Source organism: Bos indicus, chromosome 23 (genome assembly GCF_029378745.1).
Source record: "Bos indicus isolate NIAB-ARS_2022 breed Sahiwal x Tharparkar chromosome 23, NIAB-ARS_B.indTharparkar_mat_pri_1.0, whole genome shotgun sequence".
Classification (NCBI taxonomy): domain Eukaryota; kingdom Metazoa; phylum Chordata; class Mammalia; order Artiodactyla; family Bovidae; genus Bos; species Bos indicus.
The window spans coordinates 25943719-25967760 of NC_091782.1; the positions used below are offsets into that span (position 1 = coordinate 25943719).

Genomic DNA, 24042 nt, shown 5'->3' on the forward strand with positions numbered 1-24042 from the left:
TGTCAACCTGCCTGATTAGAACACACGAATATGAAGTGCATACTGTGCATATACACACAAACACAGTTTTTCATATAATTTCACTGAGTTCATGGACACCTGAATAAGCCCAAATTGTGCTAGTGCTCAGTCACTTCAGTGGTGTCCAACTCTTGCGATCCCATGGACTGTAGCCTGGCAGACTCCTCTGTCCATGGGATTTCCCAGGCGAGAATACTGGAGTGGGTTGCCATTCCCTTCTCCAAGGGATCTTCCCAACCCAGGGATCGAACCTGGTTCCTCTGCATTACAGGTGGATTCTTCAGCAACTGAGCTACCAGGGAAGCCTAAGTCCCAATTAATAACCACTTAATTACTTTCTTTGTCAAGTTCTCAATTCATAAAATTGCAACTGCCAAATTTTAGCTAACTACACCTAGATGCCCTCGACAAGGTACAAACTCTATTTTCTTTTGTGGATTGGCAAATGAAACATCTTTGTAAATTTCATAAAGTATATATAAATTATGTACCAGAGAAGCCAACATTTTAATTCATTCCTTCCTTCCTCTGTTTCTTATTCATTCATTTAACAAACATTTGTTTGCTGAGTACTTACTATTTTGGAGTAAAACATTTATATAAAATTAATCTCCAACTTCAAGAATCAAAGCAGATAATGGGAAAAGTGATATATAAACAGATAATGTTGATGAAAAAACTCATCAATAGTCAACCTAAAAAAGAAATGAAAATTTTTATTAGAGCCAATTTGAGGATTACAACCAGGAGACAAGTCTCTTAGCTCTGAGAATGGATCCAAAGAGGTAAAGGTGGAGGCCAGTTACATAATTTTGGAAAAGAGAGTACGTGCAATCAGGCATACACCTTGGTAGAGTTACTGCTATTTTTGAGGAATAGGTATCTTAATGGTTTTAGTGCTCCTCTAAGTCTGGGAAGATGCAAGAAACTGGATTCACAAAATTTTTTCGTGAAAATATCTAACAACCTGAGGGTTGGTTCTGTCTGTTTTCCTGCAGCACAAAATGCCTCTTCTTGATCTTTACCCTTTGAATGAATTCCTTTTGGGGTGTATTATATAGGTCAGTGACTGCAGTGGCTAATGACTTGATCCTTGTAGAAATGATAGTGGGCAACATATTTTGTTTTTACAGTCCCTTCCCTTTTGGCCTTAATTTCAACCAATGTTTGGGAGGCATTTTGTGACCATTTTGTCCCATGGCACTAGGGGTGCTCACTGCCAGGTCAGGCAAGGACTCCTTTGATAGGCCACTTAATGTGGCATTTACTGGACTGGGACCTGTGAACAGTAGCCAGAAGTCTCTAGATGCCCTGCCTTACATTCTGTTATGGTCCAGGAAATGGTTCCCTCTTGTTGTTTCTTCCCAAATCTAGAGTTAGTTACACTATTATAGTCATTGATCTTATAGACTGTATATTTGGCCAATCATGTCAAGTCACCTAATCATCATTCATTTTACTGGGGGCTCAGTCACACATTTGGTCATGCAAGAAACAATTTTGTACAATAGGCAGAATACAAGTAAGATAGCTGGTACCATTAACAAGGTTATAAACAAGTATTTAACAAAGTATTTAAAGTGAAGAGCTTCCATTAACTGTGGGCCAGATTCTCCCCAGGTTGCTGACCAGTCTGTTTTATCTCTGTCGTTATCTTTAACAGAAATGATATGTTGTTGTCATAAGTAAACTTTACTAAAGATGTCGGAGCAGATACACGCTGAGTGATGGATCATGGTGACCCCTTAAGAATGAACAAAGGAATGTTATCTTCTGAGGAATTATGTGGGCTGGTGTTCAAAGAAGAGCAACTGATGTTTATGTCTGAAGAGGTATTTCTGTCATTGGGAACTCTGATTAATGCAGAATGTAGATGCATGATGTATAGGAGAGGGGAGGGAAGAGACTAAAGAACAGAGAAAATTTTATGTTTAAAGTTTTTCTTGTCTTGCCTGAAAATGTGAATTATTGCCTCATGTATATACATACAAACACCGTTTTTCACATTTCGGTGAGTTCAGGACTGCCGAATAAACCCAGTTAATAACCTCTTAATTACTTCTTAGCCGAACTCTCCGTTCCTAAAATTCTGAAGTCCGCAAATTATAACTAAACTAAAATACCTTAGATGCCTACCACAAGATACAAGATCTGTTGTTTTTGGATATTTCAAATGAAGTCCTTACAAGTTACCTAAAGCATATATGAACTGTGCACCAGAGAAATCAACTTTTTTATTCCTTTCTTCCTTCCTCTGTTAGTCACTCATTCGTTTAACAAACATTTGTTTGCTAAGCACTTTCTATTTTGGAATAATACCTTTACGTAAAATCAACATCCAGTTTCAAGAATCAAAGCAGTTAATGGGTAGAATCAATATTTAAAAGAGACAATTACAACTGGGTGCTGTGACAAGGATCATGGAGGAGCAGGAGAGGAAGGGGTGTGGGGAGGGGTCAGTGGGGAGGGCACCAAATACAGTCTGGGAATTGGGTACGGCTGAGAGTGAAGAAGGCTGAGCGCCAAAGAATTGATGCTTTTGAACTGTGGTGTTGGAGAAGACTCTTGAGAGTCCCTTGGACTGCAAGGAGATCCAACAAGTCCATTCTGAAGGAGATCAGCCCTGGGATTTCTTTGGAAGGACTGATGCTAAAGCTGAAACTCCAGTACTTTGGCCACCTCATGCGAAGAGTTGACTCATTGAAAAAGACTCTGATGCTGGGAGGGATTGGGGGCAGGAGGAGAAGGGGACGACAGAGGATGAGATGGCTGGATGGCATCACTGACTCAATGGACGTGAGTCTGAGTGAACTCCGGGAGTTGGTGATGGACAGGGAGGCCTGGCGTGCTGCGATTCATGGGGTCGCAAAGAGTCAGACATGACTGACCGACTGATCTGATCTGATCTGAGAGTGGTTTCCAAAAGAGCTTTTTGGACAAGGAGGCACATGAACTGTATCTTGGGAATTTCTTAGAGTTAAGACATTTATTTCTTCCAGGAGGGACAGCATTTGCAAAACCCAGAGGCAGGAGGAAGCACTGTGCTCCGGAGAGCTTGTTTGAGTCCGAGTGGAGCGTGGCTACAGAGACTGTCTCAAGAAGTGAAGCGAGGTTCACAGAGGGCCTGCAGTGCTGGTCTCAGGAATTTACTCCTTAAGCCCAGTGAGATGTGGCACCTCTGAAAGCTATTTACCAGGGCATGATGTCATCAGCTTTGCATGTGGCTTAGCGGAGTCTTGGCGGTACTCGTGTCCGTGCATGGAGATCACTTCTCTATCAAATGCTTTTAAACCCTGAAAATAGTGATGATGAGTTGAAATCATAAATGTCTTGCTTTTAATACATTAAAATAGATACTTGATTGTACCTTTACACTTAGCATTCTGAGCTGCTTGCTTTTAAATGTTCTTTTGAATGGAGTTATCATCAGAGCCTTGGGCATAGCATGCACTTCTCACACCCCAGCTTATCAGTGTTTCAGTTTAGCACCCAATGTAACCTCTAATACCAATTAAGATTCAAAATTGTGATTGTTTATCATTTTATAGTTTTCCCACTTTTTAGTTTTTTCAGTGATTATGTGTTTAAAATGGAGAGAAAACGTTAATGAAGAAAACATGCCTAGAGCATCAATATCCTTAAATGGATATTTTATTTACTTACATAATTTATAATATGCTTTAATGAATATAATGCCCCTTCCCAGATTAGCCAAGGAAATGGTAACCCATGCCAGTACTCTTGCCTGGAAAATCCCATGGATGGAGGAGCGTAGTAGGCTACACTCCATGGGGTCACAAAGAGTCAGACAGGATTGAGCTACTTCACTTCACTTCACTTCTTATTTGCTTTTACTTTCCAGCAAATTTGCATCAGAATTGAGGTTAACTCAAGGAAATAGGTAATGCCTGTGAATGTATATTACAACAGGAAAAAAAAATTTAAATCCAAGCCCTGCTTGGGTGGTAAGAAAAAGACAAATTTTGGTAACAGATAGATTTGGGTTCAAGTCCCAGTTCTGTTAGTTACCAGAGATATACTATCAGACAAGACACTTAACCTCTCTAAATCTTTGTTCCCTTTATATAAATTAGAACTAATAATAATTTCCTTGCAAGATTGTTGTGATAATTGGAAGAACATGTATCAGAGCATTGTATAGGTGTTTTAAAAGCAGTGGTTAAACAAAAACACAAACAAAAAACTAAAAAGATGTAAGTAAAAATATAAGGTAAACAATAAATTAATTATAAAACAACAAACAAAGCAGAGCAAAAAAGAGAAAACAAATAAGCGAACAAACAAGAAAGTGGTGGTTAATAGTAAAAAGATCACTGTGAAGGTGATTTGAATGTGGACTCCGGGTTGGTTACCAAGACTAGGTAGAGAAGACTTACTCACTAATAGGAACAGTTGGCTCAGGAGGCCTAAACTAAGGCAGTTGCAAAGAGGAAAGCGAATACCTTTTAAAAATATTCAAACCTCGATGATTACATTAGAGTAAGCTAACTTACCGTCACATAACCTGCCCTCCCAATCCCTATCATATAATAAAGTTTTTATTTCTCACCTGTGTTAGGTTGGATCTTCTGAGAACAGATGCCAGGATAAAATTAGACATGCAGAAGATTTATTGGGGAGAATTCCTGTGAAGGATAAATGATCAAACTAGTCAATCCTAAAGGAAATCAACCCTGAATATTCATTGGAAAGGCTGATGCTGAAGCTGAAGCTCCAATCCTTTGGCCACCTGTTATAAAGAGCCAATTCATTGGAAAAGACCCTGATGCTGGGAAAGATGGAGAGCAGGAAGAGAAGGGGAAGACAGAGGATGAGATGGTTGGATGGCATCACCAACTCAGTGGGCATGAGATTGAAATTCTGGGAGATAGTGAAGGACAGGGAAGCCTGGTGTGCTATAGTCCATGGGGCCACAAAGAGTTGGATACGACTGAGTAACTGAAAAACAACAATAGAGGAGGCAAGGAGAGCTTTCAGACTGCAGCACAGCTCTGACACCCACAAAGGAGAGGGAAGGAGGATGGGTAGGAAGCATTCTGAACTTCAGTGCAGTCCCAAGAAAGGTTCAGCCAGGCCGGTGGAGGATCCATGAGTCAAAGTCACCTGCTGGAGGAATCCCAGGTCATGCAGGAGTGGGTCTGAGTTTGTACCCCCAGCCTCAGCCTTTGGCAGAGAGGAGCCCGTGGGAAGCACAGCCTTGGCTCAAACAGTGTGCTAGATCCAGTGGGGCAGGGCTGGGCTGTAGTACATCTTGTTCCCCACAGCAAGAGATCTGAACTGCATGCTTTCATGACTCCATGTCCCCCTCATCAGTTCAATTGATCCCCCTACACAGATCAATTCTGGGAGTTGCAGAGTTCCACCAAGTCATTCAGGGACCCAGTCTGCTTAAATGTATGACTCTGCCCTCCTCCAGGTTTCTAAAGGTCTCTCCATTCAGTTGGCAGATATGGTGTGAAAGGTGTCCATGGGTTTCACCTGGACTTTGTTCACACCACCTGTGTTCAGACCACATTGACCAGGATGCAGTCACATGGCCCCACCTAACTGAAGAAAGACTAGAAAACACAGACCAACTGCCTACCCCCAAGAACCATTTCACAGACCAACTACCTACCCCCCAAAACTGTTTGCTCAAGGCAGATGAGAGACAGAGGGAAGGCCCCAGTTTCTGGCTTGGATTACTGGATAGGTGGTGGTGCCACTTGTTGATGTGAAAAACACAGAAGGAGGCTGCTGACTTCAGAGGAAGCAGAGCTGTCTGGTAGCCAGCTAGACATTCAGGCCTGGAGTTCAGGGTTAAAGATAACCCAGATGGTGGTTGACGCCATGAGCTGACAAGTCTCAGCACCAGAAAAGAAAAGGATGAGAACAGAAGTCTGAAGAACCCCGAAATGTAAGGGACTATGTGACTCAATGTCTATTTGGATCTCCTTTTAGCGTGCCTTCCTGTACAGCAAAGTTGGAAAGATAAAGACGTCATTCCCCAGACTCCTGGCAGCTAGGGTTTCCAAGGATGTGATTTAGGTTTCTGCCAATTAGACACCCTCACATGAGACGCCAGCTTCCGAGCGGAATGAGTGGGGCGCAGGCAGGGTGGAGGCATCCCTTTGGCTGGTGCTGAGGGTACAGCCCTAGGTCTCAGGTGGGCGGCCGTCCGAGCAGTCTCCTGGTTCCGCAGGCACTTCCTTATGGCGGTGGGAGCAGCGGTTCCTGTGGCAACTCGGCATAGATGCCTAAGGGCATCTATGTTCCAGGTAATTCAGCTTCGGGTCTTTAGTCACACATGGATTCTATAAGCTGATGAATACCTTGTAATGATCCCTTTCCACTTAAACTAGCCAGGGTGGGTTCTGCCCTTTGCAACTATTAACAAACCGTCACAGAGATGGTCACAGAAACCTGAGCCTTTGAAAGAGACTTAGAACAAAAGTCCAGAGAGAGAGCACTAAAACCAGGATAGACTGCTGCCCCCGAATCAAGGGAGGGGGGAGTTTTGATAAGTGGTCAGCAGTTAGATGCTGCACAGAGGTCAAGACAGCTACAAATGTAAAGTAGAAATAACACAGCCAGGTGGTCACAGGTGATCTTGAGAGGAGCAGTTTCTGTGGAACATAGCAGGGGAGGCAGCCAGCTTCCAAGATTTTGGAAATTCTTCCATTTTATTTGGACTCAACTTATGAAGTAAGAGGGAGGTGTTATAGTCAAGTATTACTACAGTGAGTCCCCTACGTATGAACCTTCAAACTGTGAACTTTCAAAGATGTGAAGGTGCTTTTCTTCGAGGTCATGTGTGAATGAAATTGCCACTTGCCCTCCCTCTCCTATTGCTGATCATCCTTCAGCTCTACCATCTCCCACCTCCTCTCCCTCCTCCAATCAGTAACTCTTCTTTCCCGCTCACTCAATGCCAACCCGTGTGTGCCAGCTGTTGTACTGGACTACTGTACTTTTCAAGGTACTGTAAGATTTGAAGTGTTTTCTTTATTTTTTTTTGTTATTTTTTTATGTATTGTGTGAAAAGTAGTTAAACCTATTACAGTACAGTACTGTGGCTGATTGTCTTAGTTGGTTACCTAGACTAACTGGTGGACTTGTGAACGAATCGGACTTAGGAAAGCGCTCTTGGAAGGGAACTTGTCCGTAGGTGGGGGTCTTTCTTGTGCACAATCTGATAGGTCTTCTGGTGTCACTTATTTGAAAGGGTTCTAGCTCCAGCTCTACTGGGTTCTGTAAAACAGGTCTCAGAAGTTCCATTTTTGAAAGAGGAAAATATGCCTTAAAGGTGAAAGTCACTCAGCTGTGTCCAACTCTTTGTGACCCCATGGACTATACAGTCCATGGAATGCTCCAAGACAGAATACTGGAGTGGGTAGCTGTTCCCTTCTTCAGGGGATCTTTCCAACCCAAGGATCGAACCCAGGTCTCCCACATTGCAGGTGGATTCTTTACCAGCTGAGCTACCAGGGAAGCCCCTGTACTAATATCTAGCCTGCCTGCTTCATAGGCAGAAAGGCATAGGAGATAAAAACACAGTACTCAGACTTGACCAGACCCAGGCCTGAATCTTGGTTTTGCCAGTAGTTGGCTCCATGGCCTTTGGCAAGTTGCTTACACCTGGCTTTCTCCTCTGTAAAACAGGGATAATATTGTCAACCTCTGAGAGTGGACATGATGATTAATCAAAGTATGTAAGGCATTTGGCACAGGGTCAGGCAAGCAAGAAGTAGAGAGTAAATGAGAGTTCATTTCATAAGTTGTCAGAAATACCTTTTGGGAAATAATGACCATGACTGCCTTCCTCACAGGGCTGCTGCCAAATGAGATAATGTACAGGAAGGTGAAGTATAAGGTCTATTATTAGAATGAACCTAGACCATGAGAAAGGTCACCTCTTCAAACAGAAATTGATGAGGTCCTGGACAACTGTTATAGACTGTGCTATGGAGTCGGTGGGGAGGGGAGGGCTGGGAGATGGAGGAGCTGAGATGGACTTCAATCATTGTACAGTTTTTCCGAGGAATGGCCCCTGTTGTGATAATAGACCTTCCACCATAATGGGGCAGTTGATAAACGTATATCTGTTAGTACAGATAGGAATCCTGCCTGGTAGAGCTGGGTAAGGAAAGGTAAAGGGAGCAGATATATTTGCTTGAAATTAGGTAAAAGATTCATTCATCAAGAACTTCATTCTGACTGGTTTCAGTGCCAGACTTCCCTCCCTTCCCTGCTGTTTTCTGGCCTCTGCAGAAGGGACATACCAACTCTGCAAAGCAAGAATCCAAAATAGCTTACGTGGAAATAAAGCACCTGCTTGTACAAGCAGGGAGAGCAGAAATCCCTGGAGATGGGCAAAAGCCTTCCTGCTTCCCTGCCCAGCCCAGCCTGCTCTTGACCATCCACAACCACAAAGGGTAAACTTCACTTTCTCCAGTCTCCTTTCCTTGTTCCTCCTCCCGAGAACACATCCACAAAGGTGCCCACACATGGCCAAAGGGACTCCACCCCATATCCCACCCCCACTCCATCCATTTACATTATCCTTGTACCTATTAGAGACTAACCACAGCCAGGGGAGTGAGTTTTTCACTGTGGATTATTTTATTTCTTCATTCATCATTCCTCTAATCAGCAATCATCCATCTTCCCAGTCACCTCATTCTGTGGAGTAAAACATTTAAAGCTGTGTTAAACATTTAAAGTTCAAGGTGAAGCTGCCCCCCTGCAGCTGGAGGCACCTGACAGCCCTAGGCTTTACTCACTAGGCTGGTGTTGGGGGTCTTTAGGGGACGGCCATGTGAGCAGAGGCAACGTGACCAGTTCTGCCACCTGCTGAATAGGTGACAATGATGGCTGAGTTGGTCTGTTAAGAGGGACCGTCCTGGGATTGTTCCAGAAGAGGCTTAGTAAATCCCTCCTGAGTGCCAACCTCTGAGACTTCACATCCTATAATTTCCCAAGACAGACCTGTGATTACAAGTGCTAAACCTCATAATCATGGCCAAAGCCCAGGTGTTCTGAAGAAACGGAGTGTAAGCTTGTATTTAAAAAAAAATGATAAGGAGCTATTTGCCCAGCAAAGACATTCTGGAGAGCAGATAACATGTACACATTGTACTGCCTGCCTCCCTCTTTTCCATCTACAAAGTCCCTACAAGCCAGCAAATCAGCATTGTACTGTGGCTGTGCTTTCTGCAGGCTCTGCTCAAATTTTTGTAAAAGAAAATTTGATTTTATTCTACTCAACTCACTAAATTGATACATTTGTTTTATTGTTTTAAAAATAATTTTATTTATTTGACCGCATGAGATCTTAGTTGGGGCTTCTCAGGTGGCAGTAGTGGTAAAAGAATCTGCCTGCCAATGCCGGAGATGCAGCAGATGAGGGTTCGATCCCTGGGTCAGGAAGATTCCCCTAGAGTGAGACCTTGGAAATGGATCCAAGGATCCAGGGAAATGGCAACCCACTCCAGGATTCTTGCCTGGAGAATTGCATGAACAGAGGAGCCTGGTGAGCTACAGTCCACGGGGCTGCAAAGAGTCAGACACAACTGAGGACACGCATGCACGTGCACACACATATACACATACACTCACACACGCCGGTCTTAGTTGCAGCACTCAGGATCTCCATCACGTCACGTGGAATCTTTTTGTCGTGGCGCACAGACTCTCTAGTTGTGGCATGGGGGCTTAGTTACTCCACAGAATGTGGAGTCTTAGTTCCCTGACCAGGGATCCAACCTGTGTCACCTGCATTACAAGGTGGATTCTTAACCACTGGACCACCAGGGAAGTCTCAGGGTCCTGATACATTTGTTTTAGCATCTAGTCTATGCCTGGCACTGTGGGGGTGAGACATGAATTAACATATTAGGGCTGCTTTAAAGTACCTTGAACAGAGTTAGAGAAGTAAGCTGCTTGAGTGCAAAGTCACTTCAGTCCTGTCCAAGTCTTTGCGACCCTATGGACTGGTGCCTGGTGGACTCCAGGCTCCTCTGTCCATGGGATTCTCCAGGCAAGAATACTGGAGTGGGTTGCCATTTCCTTGGATCCTTGGATCCATTTCCAAGATCTCACTCTAGGGGAATCTTCCTGACCCAGGGATCGAACCCTCATCTGCTGCATCTCCGGCATTGGCAGGCAGATTCTTTTACCACTCCTCCTCCGGGGGATCTTCCCGACTCAGGGATCGAACTCCCATCTCTTACGTCTCCTGCATTGGCAGGTGGGTTCTTCACCACTGGTGCCACCTGGGAAGCCCAGAGAAGTAGGCATCTTTACTATTTCACTGAGGGCAGTAGATACAAATGAATTTGGTTTTCCTCTTCTCCAACTCCAGACTTTCTGAAAATCATAGCCCTCCTTCTTGCCTTGAGGGAAGAAAATGGAAATCTTTATCTGAGCCTTATTCTACTTGGGGTTTGAGCTTCACAGGGAGTTTTACGTCATTCATCAACTTTCTCTTTCCTTCTCAACCTCATTATACTTGCCACAGAAACATGTTTCAAACTAACCTACATCGATATTTCTTTCCCTGTCTTCCTTTCCTCCTGGGATACAGTTTTTTTCCCTTTGATCATTCATTTACTCATTAACTTAACCAATACATGGTGATGGACACTGTGGCAAGGACCTCTCCTAGGCTGAAGGCAAAGGAAACAGATAAGGTCCTTGCCTTTCAAGGAGCCCGTTTTGTGGTCAGGGAGACACATTTAAACAGGAATATACGGGTGCCACCTTTATCCTTCTTTTCACCATGAAACTCCCTTGGGGAAAAGCCACCTATTCATTACTCATTCCCTGTGGTCTTTCCAGCTCTTTAGAAATAACCATCAGAAACATCAGCTGGGACTTCCTATTTCCGAATGTCCAATCCCCACCTTAGTATTCACTTATCCTAAGCTTCTTGTGGGATCAGTTTATCCTGAGACTCTGTTGACTGGGAATTTGAAACGTCTATGTATCTGGGTTATTGTGAGGATTAAATGAGATATTGTATGAAAGGTTTCTGTCACATGGTAGATGCTAAACAAATATTAGACTATTTTCCTTTGATGACCCTATACAATCTTTTTAGTTTTCTTCCTATCTTTCTTACTTAAAATTTCTTTGCAGGATCTTTAACCTTCCTCTCCTCCTGAATTGCAGGCATTACTTAATGGAAATTAGTTTTGGGGGAGGGTCCCCTCACCAAAACTCCAGGACAAGATCAGAGAGACTCTCCCTTCCCAACCTCCTCCCTCTGCAAGCTCGTATATCCCCTACCCTTGTCTGAGTGGTTTTAATGGAGCAGATCTAGGCATGGTCATTGACCCAAGCCTGGTCAATCAGAGTCTAGCATCTTCTTGGGCAAACAGTGATTGGTTCAAGAATGGGCTAGAGACTCCACAGCATCACTGAGGATGCATGAGATCAACTGCGGCTTCTGGGAGTGGGGCCTTTTTTTCTCACTGAGCTTGAAAGTGTGAAGATTTAAGACCAGATGCAAATGCAGTCATCCTGCTCCAAGCAGGAGACCTAGCCAATCAATGGAGCTAAAACCAGAAGCATATGTACTAAGCCACTTCAGTCATATCCAACTCTTTGCAACCCTATGGACTGTAGCCCACCAGGCTCCTCAGTCCAAGGGATTCTCCAGGCAAGAATATTGGAGTGGGTTGCCATTTCCTCCTCCAGGGGATCTTCCCAACCTAGGTATCAAACCCACATCTCTTGTATCTCCTGCATTGGCAGCCTGATCCTCTTTACCAGTAGCACCACCTGGGAAGCCCCATAGCCAGAGAAACAGAGCCAAAGGATGGGGAAAGAAAACCTGTATCCTGGTGGCATCATTTGGGCCTCTGTAGCAAATCACACCCAAAGCAACATAACTTCTGGACTTTCTCACTTACATGAGTCATCAAGTCCCCTTCTGCTTATACATTAATCCCTTTTTGTACTGAGTTTTCTGATACTTATATAAGCAAAGGGATTTTAACTGAGAAGGAAATCTGTTAACATTCATTCCCCATTCATTCCACAAATACTTAATCAAGCATTTTCTTTGTGCTAAGGATCGTGCTAATTACTGGAGACAATTGTGAGCTTGTCTACCTATCTCTACCTTCCAGAAGCCTGTAAGCTAGTAAGAGACAAGTAAATAGAAAATGACAGAATAGGCCATTAGTACCCCAGAACAGAGTTGTGTAGCATGCTATGGAAGCACAAAGAAGGAACATGTAAATTGTCTCAGGGAATTGTGGAAGGCTTTTCAGGGGGGTATAATCTACATGGAGACTCAAAGGATACATAGCCAGGCAGTGATGGTGGGGAGGGGTGAAGAATGTTTCTTGTAATGGAAAATAGTAAGCAAAGGCTCAAAGAAAATAGCACCGAGTATTTTGGAGACTTGTAGAGAGCACAGTTGGAGAAGGCAATGGCAACCCACTCCAGTACCCTTGCCTGGAAAATCCCATGGGCAGAGGAGCCTGGTAGGCTGCAGTCCACGGGGTCGCGAAGAGTCAGACACAACTGAGTGACTTAGCAGCAGCAGCAGCAGTGAGTACAGTAGAGTTCTAGGGAGAGGGTCTATCAAAAGTGTAGAGAGAGAAACAAACTAAACCACAAAAGACTTTGCAAGCATAAGGAGTGTGAATGGAAATATGAAAGGCTTTTAGCACAGAAGTGTGTGAACCTTGTCACCAACCTGGTTTGTGACCCATCCATTCCCATATATGTACATGTCCTTGTCTTCTAGGTATATGATATCGAAATCTGAGTCTCAGACATCTGTCCTGAGCTTCAGATACACAATTCCATGTGGACATCCTATGGGAACTCCAGGTGAATCTCTTTATCTTCCTTCTCTCTTGTTCTGAGTCCCCAGATTCAGTCATAGCACCATCCTCTTTCCAGTCACTGGCTCTCAAGTCCTGAGTCACTTGTCTCTCTTCCATTTCCTGCAACATTGTGCCATACTCAATGGTTGCCAAATCTCAGCAATTCCATTTTCAGAATCTCTTTCATATTCATGTGAACTGAAAGAGCCCAGAAAGCTTTCCCATCCCCCTTCTTCTGGTAACTGAGTGGGCATATGACCCAGGTCTGGCTACTCATCATGTCTATGGTAAACAGATGCTAAGGTAACCTCTCATGGTCCCCACTTCTTTGTGCTCATGCCCCTGGGTGGCCCCCTCTCTTTGAGTGTGGGTGGAACCTGTGACTTGTTTCTAGCCAATAGACTATGACAAAATTTATGGGCTGTCACTCCTGTGTATTCATTATGTTATGTAAGACTTGCCTTGCTGTAAGACTTGCTCTAGAGATTCTTGTGGCTGGCTTGATGACTAAGTGGCATCTTGGGGAAGCCCACTTCACAGGGAACTGTGGGTGGCCTTTAGGAGCTGAGGGCAGCCTCCAGCCAGTGGCCAGCTAGAAAGCAGGGACCTTAGTCCCACAATAGCAAGAAGTAAATTTTGCCACTCATTCACCCTAAGTGAGCTTAAAAGCAGACCTTGCACAAGTTTAACCTGTAGATGAGAACCTAGTGCTGTCTGACCCCTCGACTAAACATTTCCAAAGAACCCAGTGATGATGTTTTGCCCAAACTCTTGACCTATAGAAACTGCAAGATAAGACATGTGTCTTATTTTAAGCCACTACGTTGGTGGTAAATTTTTTATCTTATTTATTTATTTAGGGCTGCAATGAGTCTTCATTGCTGCACTTAGGCTTTCTCTAGTGCAGCAAGCAGGGGCTACTCTTTAGTTGCGGTACGCAGGCTTCTCGTTGAGGTGACTTCTACTGTTGTAGAGGACAGGCTCTAGGCAGTTGCAGTGCCTGGGCTTGGTTGCCCCTAGGCATGTGGAATCCTCCCAGACCAGAGACTGAACCCACGTCCCCTGCCCTGGCAGGTGGAGTCTTAACCACTGGACCACCATGAAAGTCCTGGAGGTAAATTTTTGTGCAGCCCTAGAAAACTAATACAGTATCCCATTCTCTGTAGTATGGCAGATACATTGGTTGCTTATCAGCCATTTCCCCCTATATTCTTTCTGTCAGAACACTGACTGTGTTTTAGGTTTTGAGGTCCCTCTCCAACCCTTTGAGGGTCGATTGGTCTAAGCCGGTCTTGTTTATTCCATTTGCCTCAGCAATGATTAACTGAACGTGCATCAATGACACAATCCTAACTGATGAAACTGAAGAGGGCACTTCTGGAAGCTCTCTTCATCCTAAATATAGATTCAAGTCAAGGACTTGCTTCTTCCTGCCCTGGAGCTTGTTATACGAGGAGATGATTCTTAGAAACTCAAAGAACAGCAGAGAAGCTCACCTGGGACCCTGACATCATAGACTCACTAATCATAATCACTTAATCAAAGGTAACCTACCTCAGAATTTCATGTAAGTAAAATATTATATTATCCTCAATAGTTAAGCCACCTAAAAATGGATATTCTACAGCTCCCAGCCCAAAGCTTTCTAACTAAAATCATGTAATAGGTTCAGTACAAGGAATGGGCAGGCAACCAAAGCAGAGCATCTCAGAGTCATTTACTCAGATTGATGACCTGATTCTGGACAAAGTCCTGTAGGCTTGCTAAGCTGGAGAGGGAAATGAATCCAGCCTGCTTGGGAGCTGTCTTCACCACCACATTCCGAGGGCCTCTGTGCAGGGAAGAACGAGGTCAAGCTCAGAGAGAGAAGGAGAGGCTTAACAGCAAGGAGTCCCCACACAAGGAGTCACCAAAGCTCCGCTTTCCTGCAGCTTATAACATTTAATTCTCTGAGATGCCCTCATGTTCTTCTTAGCTGTGCCAGCAATAAACAGACTCAGCTTCTCTGAGTTGAATTTCTGTCACCTTCACAGAAAGAACCTCAACTTCTACACTCTCTTTTCTGCCTTCTGGTACCTTCGGAATTCACTGCCCACCAAGGGGTCTGTCTCCCCCTCAAACTCTTGTTTCCATGTATCTGGTTACACCATCTCCTTCCTGAAAAGTCCCCAGGGTGCCACATAGAAGGCAGCTTTAAGCCAGGATTCCTCAGACTGACATGCACAGTCTAGCCCCCAGCCAGCTTTTCACCATTACAGTTTCTTAAACCCTTCACTTTTTATCATCACCCATAGTAAGAAATATTATAATATATAATACTACCAGCTCTACATAAAGTGTAGAATATATAAAAAGAAGAGAATATAGTGTATTACACATAGTAAGGGTAAAAACTGTTTTGTAAAACATTTGTTTTAGTTATATGTATGTTTATATATACACTCAAAATGTTTAAAATGCACATATTATACATAACACATGGTTATACATTATATGATATATAAAGATATATCATATAATGTATAACCATGTGTTATATTATATATACTAATATGTTTGTATATATACACTGATATATAGTATATTCATTATATATTATAAAATATGCATTATATGTATAATATAATTTATAATTATATAGTATATATAATCTAAGTCAATATATATGTGTATTTATTACATTCTAATGCTATATATAATATATGTATATACATGCATATAACTAAAGATAAGTTTTACAAAATAATACTTACCATTACTGTGTATAATACATTATCTTTTCTTTTATATTCCATTCATTCTTTTGAAAAGTGCTGGTTGTAGTAAAAATGTTCCTTTTGTCACAAAAGTGAGAAATGAGATTGCTTCACCGCCTTGAGCTACAGTCTTTGTAGGTATAGGGGATTCGAGATGTTCCATGTCATGAGGAGGGCAGATGGGGGAGCAAGGGCCTAGAAGGATGCCCTGGCTTGGTCTTCACACAGTTCTTGGTGCCTCGAAGGCATAGGAACACAAAGTTGGCATGAGAGCTGTAGTTTTCCAACCCCTGATTACAGTAAGGTAGTTGCTAGATACTGTTTGGGTGGCTTGAAGATGAGAAGACTGATGTCGTTATGATGCTCTCTGTCTTTCCCTCAAGGTGGCTGCTTCAGCTCCAACCATAACACATGCATTCAGGTCAGAAGAGAGGAAAATAAAAGGGATCCTGACTTTGTCCTGTACTAATAGAAGTTTTTCCAGAGCTAAGTCCAGCAGATTTTCTTTAAGTTGCATCACTCTCAGGCAAAGTCTTTCAAAATGGTGGTGATTATCCCAATGACAGCATTCGGTTTACATGGTCCTTGATAAGCCGATGATGCAGAAAAAAAGTGTGTCTCTTTATTAGTGATTCTTGCTAGTCCCAGAGACAACACCCATTGGTCCATTTTGGATTATAGATTCATCCCTGCTGCCAAGGGGTTAGGAAACTCTGATTGGCCAGTCTGGATCCATTCCTGACCCACAGGCCAGGAAAAGGGAAGGAATGTGATGGTCAGCACTGCCATTTGAGGGAGGCTGAGCTTCTGAAGGAAAAGATGGTAGTAGAAATCATCACCAATACAGAAGGGAGTTGATATATTGTTGCTAAATTGAATTGAGGTATCATTAAGAAGTAGTGCTAGGGAATTCCCTGGTGGTTCAGTAATTGGGACTCAGCATTTTCATTGCCTAGGGCCAGGGTTTGATCCCTGATTGGGGAACTAAGATCCTATAAGCTGTGCCACATGGCAAAAAAAAAAAAAAAAAAATAGCAGGAAATAGTCTACTCAAGATACTTGACTTTTAAATGCTTTTATTTTTTGACAGTGTACAAAAATTTGATAGTATTTGCTTTTAAGAAATTTATAGCCTAGGGTGGACAATTTATAGCCTAAGCTAAATAGAATTCTTTTGGTGACAAATGAAAAAGTATTTAACAAAATACATAGTGTAGACAAGGCTATGAGATTCTGAAGAACAGGGACTCAGAAGCAAGTTAATGGTGTCATTTGAATAAACAAACTGAAACCGAAGATGTAAATGATGTACTTACAGTTGCACTAAATGTTGTAACCCAAGTGCGGTCAAAATACAGGATCTTTACCTTGAGGGGGTCAACTAAACCTCCTGAGTCCATCCAGCTTGCTATTTTAGATATGCCCTTAGGTGAGAGGTACTCCTGGCAGACGTGGGAAGTGTCTACAGGCTGTAATTGTGTTTCACCTTGGCATGCTCGGAGCACCTGGCTAGATCTCAAACATTATACTGTGTCTGGTATTTCATATGCTGTCTGCAGCCTGGCTGGGTCTTAACCAATCAAAGAACTGTGTCACAGCCAGTGATAGATGACGCGAGATATTCTAGGTTTCCTCACTTTCCTCTGATGAGCTTAGACTAAGACAGAGGCTGCAGAATGTGGAAGTGGAAATCATATGAAAAGACAGTTGCTGGGCGTGGAGTTACCAGGCACGGAGGCTGAGAGGGCTTGGCAGTCGGCAAGGAAAACCTCTTAGAACCAGTTCAATGTTGCCTTGATTTGATCGTTATAGTATTAAGCCACCTTTCCACAGTGTGCGTCAATTCTTGCTTGTCAGCAAGACTCAAGAGAGAAGAAAAGTCGCTCAGTCATGTCCAACTCTTTGCGACCCCATGGGGTGTAGCCTACCAGGCTCCTCTGTCCATGGGATTTTCCAGGCAATAGTCCTGGAGTGGATTACCATTTCCTTCTCCAGGCGATCTTCCCAACCCAGGGATTGAACCGGGTCTCCCACATTGTAGACAGACGCTTTACCGTCTGAGCCACCAGGAATGTCAAATTTCCTAGCAATTCGACAGGTAGATTCAAAGTGGCTGTGCACCCCCTAAAATGCAGTTATATCTCTCTATGAGTGATATTTATTAGGGTAAGTAGTATAAGCATTAATTAATATTTCTTTCATCATTAAATAATGTGTCTTTCATATTTGCCTGAAACCACAGGTGTGAGATCGAGAAGGAGAGAGAATGCTAAAACAAAAGACAACTGAAGGGAAAATGAGGCCACCGCCTCTACTCAGACACACTTGTGTGATATCACTCACGTTTCTTTAGCTTTCTGGACCTGAGTATTCTTAACCGTCAAATCATGGAGTGATTCCTAGTCTCTTCCAATTTTATTCCTGATGTCTGTATTAAAATCATTTTCAATTTAGAAGTCTTTTTGTGACCAATAACAGAAATTCATGACTGTTATTTCTCGGAGATCTTACAAAAGTGAAGACAAGAGAAGGGGACGACAGAGGATGAGATGGCTGGATGGCATCACCGACTCCATGGACATGAGTTTGAGTAAGTTCCGGGAGTTGGTGATGGACAGGGAAGCCTGGCGTGCTGCTGTCCACGGGGTCACGAAGAGTCGGACCCAACTGAGCGACTGAACCGAACTGAACAGAAATTCGCATGAGCTAGCAAAAGCTAAAGAGAGAGAGTTATCAAAATACCAGTGTGTAACAGAGGGAACCTTAGTAAATTTTCTTTGATTCAAACAGAAACCTGGTTCGAATCCTCCATCCCATTGTGCTTGCAGGAACTGAAGGATAGGGTGTGTGTAGGTGCAGGAATGTGGGTTTGAAAAGCAAAGATGATATTAAAAATATCTAACAGCTGCTAGAGGCGCAAAGGTACACGCCAGCTGATCACAGGCCTGCCTGAAAGGGTAGGAGTTGGTGGGATAGAGGGGGTGGGGGGAGAGAATAAATAATAAAACACAAGTGCTTCTCCTTTCTGGTTTCCCCACCCTCAAACAAGAATAATAGTACCTCAGTAAATTAAATCAACACATAAAGATACACAGGCATTTAAGGGAACCCAAGGGCAAAGATGCAAACAGCCTGCAAGAATGAATTAGAACCAGGGGCTTGTATGGCCACAAGACTCTAGATCCTTCTCTTGTGGGCTCTTCTCTGCAGGACTCCCTCACTGGTTTGTTTTATCTTTCATCTGTTCAGACTGTCTTTTTCTGGTTTTCCAGTCTATATGCTCCTAAATTTACCTTTTGTTGTTGTTCTAAATATCACACAGACTCAAGAGGAACCAGATCCAAATTCCTCTTGAAAGGAGTCTAACTGGCAAAGCTTGGGTCAGATTCCTTTTCCTGACCATCTACCTGTGACCGGGATGGTTTTGTCATATTGGAAAAAAAAAAAAAGTAGCTGCTGGGGGCCTCTTACTGTCAATGCGGGTGGTAGTGCAGGAACGGTGTTGAGAATACTTAACAACTGGTGTGAGATGGGCTTCAGTCACTGAGAATGGACACCAGCCCTAAACAACCAGTGCAGCTGGACCAGTCTAGTCTGGAATGGGGAAAGAAGAGGACCAGTTCCCAGCAGATGGAAAATAACCATGAATTGGGCTTTTAATCTAAGAGTGGTCTGTCCAGAGTCTATGAAAAAATAGCCAAAGCCCATGTTAAAAGCAGAGTGTTCCTGGAAACTTTTTTTTTTTAGCAATTAGAGGGATTAGTTAAGTGCCATTTTGCTTTTTATCAGCACAACTGTGTGCTAAATGCTGCAACCAATAAAAGGAAAATACAGCACAGAACACTCCCTGCCCTCTGCCTCCAGGAGCTTTCACTCTGATTTGAGTGAGACAGGAAGAATTTACAGAACCAGGCACTGATTATAGCGTGTGCTGTGAGTCAGGGGTAGAAGAGCTCCCTGTGGACGGGAGAGTCAGGGACACTGACAGGGTGTGGCTGAGAATACTTTCTATATCTCCTCTCAATGTAAAGAATTTCTAAATTCTGTGGATTAATGAAGGGACCAATCAGTGGACGTTGAAGTATGTATTCAAAAGGTCCAAGAGCTTTTTCTAAGTCAAGGATGGGACTGCAAGAAACTTTGCTCAAGCTTAAACACCAGCCTCTGGAATGAGGTACTGACACACGCCACAATATGTTGGATGAACCTTGAAAACATTATGCTGAGTGAAAAAAGCCAGACACAAAGTCACATATTGTATGATTCCACTTATATGAAATAACCACAGTAGGAAAACCCATAGAAACCGAAAGAGAATTGGTGGTTGCCTGGGGCTAGAGGGAAGAGGGAATGGGGAGGAACTCCTAAAACGTACAGGATTTCTTTTGAGGATGAGAAAAATGTTCTGGAGTTAGTTGTGACTATTGCACAACCTTGTGAGTATACAAAAAAGCATAACTATACTTCAAATTCACTTCAAATGGGTGAATTATATCTCAACAAAACAAAAACTATAGCAAAAACACATTAAAAAAAAAATCAGCCTTCTGTTTAGAAAAAGTATCTTTCTCTTCTTTCCTTCTATACTTCGGTGTGAATATTTCGTTTATTCACTGACAGTTCCCTAATCTGTTACACCAGCCTAGGACTCCCCTGCAGCTGAAACCTTCCTGGAGATTCCCCATAGGTACCTCAAACCCAACGTAATGAAAATAAAATTGCAATGTTGGACCCTAACTTTCTCCTTCTTGTATTTCCTCCTTCAGGTGATGGGTTCACTGACCATTCAGTCATGTAAGGCATCCATGTGTGAGTCATTCTTTATATCATTCAATCATTTGTTCATCCATTCAGCAAATCATCTTTAAGGACCTGTCACATATCAGGCACAGGCTTGTGCTGGACATGCTGCTGGGAACGAGACACATATGGTTCCAGCCCTTGTGGAGGACCATGGAAGATAGATCAATCATTCAGACACAGTGAGATGAGAACAGTGGCCTGGGGGATAGAGGGAGCCAACTCCCACCTGTTATTATGCACCAAATGCTATTGATTTTGCCTCCTAAATACCTCTCAAAGCCAGTGTTTGCTCCTCATTCAAAGTACTCTTGTCTTCCTTCAAGCCTGTCTACATGACCTCGGTTGCTTCCTAACTGGTCTCCTTGTCCCAATTTCTCATGCCACCAGCCTTGCTAGTCTCAAATCCTTCTCCCACCCTGCTGCTAGAAAGACCATTCAAAAACAAAACACCTCCTCGTGCAATTTCCTTGTTTATACTATTTTGTCTCCTATAGTGTTCAACAAACCTGAAGGCTATAATATGCTCCCACCAGAAGAAGGGCTGCAGTGACTGATGATGGGAGTTGGTCCTCTTCCTAACTCGGATGGAGAATCATTGTGTAGTTCAAATTCCTTGCCAGGACATAACATGTCCTTCATAAAGTGACCCCTGCTTACCTCTTCAATCTCACCACCATGGCTTCTCCCATGTGCTCAGAGGATGGGTTTTCTTTCTCCAGTTTCTCCCCATCTCCATAGTCTACTCAACACCAAGTTGAGCATGCTTCCCAAGGCAGACTCATTGACAGACTTCATTTAAAAATTCACCAGTGCTTTGTTGCCAGGTAGCTGAACTAAGGCCACATTAAAGTTCTGAAGATCTTTCAGAATTTGACCCATTCATGGCCTCTGTCTGCCACCCACTTGACTGAAGCCCTCATTCAGTCCAGCAGCAGAAGCGGATGGAACTGAGGGACTGACAGCCTCCCTAAGCTTCTGTGCAAGAAGAAGAGGGACCCTGGGCAAAGCAGAGAGAGGAGGGAACAAAAGAGCTTAAATGGACCAAAGAAATGAGGCAGAAAAGAGACAGAAAGTACCAGAGAGGAGAGATGGCTCCCCGCCCCTGCTTCCTCTGGGTGTGGACCATGTTGCCTCTGGGCATGCTGACATGGAGTCTTGTGATGTGAGTTAGAGGAACTGGTTGGGTAAGAAGAGCTGCCCCCCAACATCTCTTCCTGTGAGGGTTTTATACAAGTTGGAACATGCCCAAAACAAAGAACTGCTTTTACTTTCTTTTATATCCCATATGTGCTGATAGCTGTGCGTGCATGCTAAGTCAGTTCAGTCATGTCCAACCCTTTGCGACCCTACGGACGATAACCCACCAAGCTTCTCTGTCCATGGGATCCTCCAGGCAAGAATACTGGAGTGGGTTGCCATGTTCTCCAGGAGGTCTTCCCAACCCAGGGATCAAAGCCATGTCTCTTATTGGCAAGTGGGTTCTTTACCACTAGCGTCACTTGGAACCCCTTGCTGATAGCTACAAACAATAAAAAACTACTTGGGTGTTTTGGTACCAGCACACGAATGATCACGGTACCATCTCATCCTTCCACTGAGGAGTGTGAGCAGGGGTTGCACCCATGTGTGCCTACACACTAGCCATTGCCATTCCCTCCACAGTCGGGCTGTTGAGCCTCTGTGCTCTCCCACCTGCTGTACCCTAAGGCTGGAATGCTTCTCTCCCGTCTTATCAGTTTATTCAACCTCATACTTCATGGCTCACCTTGGAGCTTTTACTGACCCTCTTAACACAAAAAATTAGGTGACTGGGGGCTAGGTGTCTGTCTTCTGCTTTTTCTATAATATTCAGGGCGCCTCTCCTACAGCCTTTGTAATGCTGGAGGGCAATTAGTGGTTTAAGCGTGTCCTCACCGATAGATGGAGGTGACGGCTGTGTCATGCTCATCTCTTTATCTTCAGGTCTTACCAAAGTGCTTAGCGCCTAGGTCATTTTCAATAAATCATTTCTGAATAGCTGAAGGAATTAAGAATAGAATGCTGCATATTGAAAAATTGCCATGCATCCCTTTGACCCAGACTAAATCTTATTCAGTATCCTTAGGGCATCCTGATAAGGTGCTTCCCTTCTCACCTAAACAATTTGCTGGCCCCTTCTCGGAAACGTAGAAGGGTTGGGCTAATTGGATTTGTCTAAAGAGAAGAGAAGGAGAATGGTGGGAGAGAAAGACTTAAAACAACCAAGCCTCATCTCGCTGCAAAGTTTACTGGATTCCATCTCAGTAAAACTGAATCAGTTGGCACCATTGTCCTCCAGCCCTGATTTAATGGTGGGACAAGAGCTGTTGAATGCACTATTAAACGGGAGTGCAGGAGGAAGGGATCCAAAGGAGCTGGTCAGGAGAGACAGTCCTGCCCATTAGTGGCTGTGAAGAGAAGGGACACATTGCCCATTGCACTCGTGTTCCCCGCAAGAACCTCAGGTTCCTGGAATCTGAGCTCGAAGAGACTGACCTCCCTGCTGCCTGTTCCTGTGGTTCCACTGATGAGGGAGTGATGCTAACACGGTTTATGACTGCCTTGAGCAGGTTACCTCTTGTAACGTCTATTTTAAAAAGAGAATAAGGATTCTTGTTTGTTGTTCAGAAGCACAGTGCCCACAAAGCACCCTACAATTGCTATAATTAACTTTATTATATTTCCACCCTGTCATAATCTACTATAAATTATAGCCCATGAGAATTATACTTAGGTCCAGAATAATGGGCAACAGCCATTCATTTGTGTATTTATTTTATTAAGGCTATTTTTGAAAAATATTGAGAACTGTGAAAAGGAAAATTAAGTTTTCTGGCAAAATCACCATTCAGAAAAATCATTATGAGGGTTTTTGTTGCTGTTTAGTCGCTCAGTTGTGTCCAACTGTCTGTGACCCCATGATGTGTAGCCCGCCAGGCTCCTCTGTCCAAGGGATTTTCCAGGAGAGAATACTGGGTTACCAGTTCCTTCTCCATGGGATCTTCCGGACCCAGGAGTCGAACCTGGGTCTCCTGTCTCATGCATGGACCCTAGTTAATTTGGTCAGGCCTCCCTCAATCATTATATCTTACCCATGGACTACTTGCCTTGTAAACTTCCTGCTAGAAATTTTGGTTGGCATTAGCAAGACTCCATAATTCTTGTAGTCTCTCAGGAGTAAACACTGTCAGGAGAGACAGGCCTGATGAAGTTGGGTCCTGCACCTGAGTGGCTTTCGGGTTCCTCCCTGTTGTCCTCAGAGCTGAAGGATTCCAGGCTGGTGGGAAGGGTAATGAGAGAAATTCAACTTAGTCGGGAGGCCGATGAAGGAGGAGATTTTTGCTTTAATTGGAATTCTTCTGGATGTTCCTTCCAAAGGCTACATGCCTACATCTCACTTTACTTCAGTTCCATTCAACACTTAAAAAAAAGAGCTCTCTTTTCTGTAGCACATCCTACCAAGGATTCAGAATTAACTCCGTTCATCCTTTGTCCTTCTTTCTTCCTCTCTCCTAGATAGGAACATTTTTTTCAGGCCTGGGGTGCTTGCCCTTCTAGTTCATTTCTACATTTAGCATCCTCTAAGGGTTCTGGAGTAAATG

At 43.4% G+C, this 24042-nt stretch overlaps 1 protein-coding gene across 7 annotated transcripts in view; it reads left to right on the forward strand.

Moving 5' to 3' along the window:
• PAQR8 (progestin and adipoQ receptor family member 8) overlaps positions 1–24042 on the forward strand; it is a 115412-nt gene that overhangs the window by 41699 nt on the left and 49671 nt on the right. For 5 of the 7 annotated variants that reach the window (XR_011563412.1, XR_011563411.1, XR_011563410.1 and 2 more), the window contains one exon: positions 1685–3393. The exons of 1 other annotated variant lie outside the window; for it this stretch is intronic. The gene's annotated coding sequence lies outside the window, so the exon portion shown is untranslated. Of the gene's footprint in view, positions 1–1684; positions 3394–24042 lie in introns of those variants that run through there. One more of the 7 variants, XR_011563413.1, reaches the window with a different exon arrangement.